The following is a 1,789-nucleotide window of genomic DNA, read 5'->3' as shown; positions in this document are numbered from 1 at the left end:
TATAGGAAACCCACCCCCCAGTCCTGCCAGTCACTGTGTGGTCACAGTGACATCCTCTTGCTCCTCCTCTTCTTAACCTTGCGGTTACCGCCCATTTGGTTTCTACACTTCTTACATCCTACATTTCCCCCTCCCTAAGTTCTATTTTATTTTGTGCTACAAATTAATATATCTAATGCATTTTTTAGCTTATAACAGTCATGTTACAGCTCGTAACAATAGTGAGAATATGCATGCAATAACAAGGATAAAGCATTAATATAACAATACCTGCAATTAGAATTACCCACAACCCAAATCGCAGATTAGTTTTGTAACTCTGGACGAATCCATTTTGTGGGAACCCAGCGTACCTCTCCGTCTTTCTCTGCCCAGGCATAACCTCTCCCTAAGCAAACAAGATGGAACCCTTTCTCCCACTGCCCGGTGTGCCCCCGCACTTGCGCTGGTGGCTTTATCCATCTCTGTAACTCTTCTGGTGTCACCTGCCAATGTAATTGTGATGCCACCTGTCCTTGTGCCCCTCTGGCCAAATGATTTAATATATACAGTGACTTTGCTAATACCTCATGTTGCTGGTTCACTGGGAACCCTAATTCCCCCTCCCTACGCCGATCTAATTGCTGCTTCAAAGTACGGTGAGCCCGCTCGATGATAGCTTGACCAGTACTGTTAAGCGAAATGCCATGCTTCAACTGGATATGCCATTGCTCACAAAAGGTCCGTGTTCACTTTATAATTTGGTCCATTGTCCGTCTTGATGATGGCTGGACACCCCAGCGTAGCAATACACTGCAACCAGTGCTTAACAGTAGCATTTGCGTTACTGTGTCTGCTCGACGTGGCTAATATCTACCCACTACATGTGTCAATGGTAACATGTAAATACTTCTGAGGGCTAAAGGGAGTAACATCTGACTGCCAAACTTGATTTGGCAACAGACCCCGAGGGTTCACCTCAGCATCCCAGAGGGCCTGACCCTCACATTGAGGACAAGCAGCGACTACTGCCTGTGCATCTGCCATGGACAGGGTAAACTTAACCCGCAAAACGCGAACACTGCAATGCAAAAACTGATGCCACTCACAAGCTGCTGTAAGAGGCGATAACACAACCATCGCCTGCTTCGCAGCTTGATCAGCCAGAGAATTCCCTTCAGTGCGAGCACCTGGAATACTGGTGTGACTGTTGATATGGCAAACGTAGCTCAGTGCTCGCCTTTCCTTCAGAGCATTAAGCAAAAGACAAGAAATACTAGTATGAGTGGTGATAGCAGTGGCACACTGAAAAACCAATCACGCCACAAATTGAGAATCTGTGACAATATTCAAAGGCTCGTCTGCCCAGCGCTGAAGGGCTAAACATACTGCATTGGCTTCCAAGGCCTGCAATGAACAGGAATCGTCTTGACGTACCACCTTGTGCCACTGTGACCCCTCCTTCCATACCACTGCATAAGCATGTGTCTTAGAAGAGGCATTGGTGAATATGGTACAACCTGCCACAGGACGATCACTGACCAGAACGCTAGGTTGGTCTTCTGTTCCACTATATACAGCCAATGACGTGCTAAGGAGCACTAGACCTCCCAGAATATTCACTCCAAGAAATTCCAGTCAGGGTGTGCCAATAGAATGTCATCCATGTAATGGATAATGTAACTATCAGGGTACCTTTGCGGACTGGTGCTATCGCGCGTGCCACCACCATCTGGCAGATGGCGGGCGAGTTTTTCATTCCTTGCAGCAATACGGTCCACTGGTATCGCTTAGATGGAGCACAAAAGTT

The 1,789-nt window shown here is 47.1% G+C and overlaps 1 long non-coding RNA gene across 1 annotated transcript in view; it reads right to left on the bottom strand.

The window, feature by feature from the left end:
- Positions 1–590: 590 nt before the first annotated feature.
- The window catches only part of LOC118452677, an 18,561-nt gene continuing 17,362 nt past the window's right edge, over positions 591–1,789 (bottom strand). Inside the window, exon 4 of the long non-coding RNA XR_004842486.1 lies at positions 591–658. This is a non-coding gene — a long non-coding RNA (uncharacterized LOC118452677). The remainder of the gene's footprint in view (positions 659–1,789) is intronic.

This window comes from Egretta garzetta, unplaced genomic scaffold (genome assembly GCF_000687185.1).
Source record: "Egretta garzetta isolate BGI_Z169 unplaced genomic scaffold, ASM68718v1 scaffold357, whole genome shotgun sequence".
NCBI classification, from domain to species: Eukaryota; Metazoa; Chordata; class Aves; order Pelecaniformes; family Ardeidae; genus Egretta; species Egretta garzetta.
The sequence above is the reverse complement of the archived record's forward strand: the minus strand, read 5'-3'. Positions and strand labels throughout refer to the sequence as shown.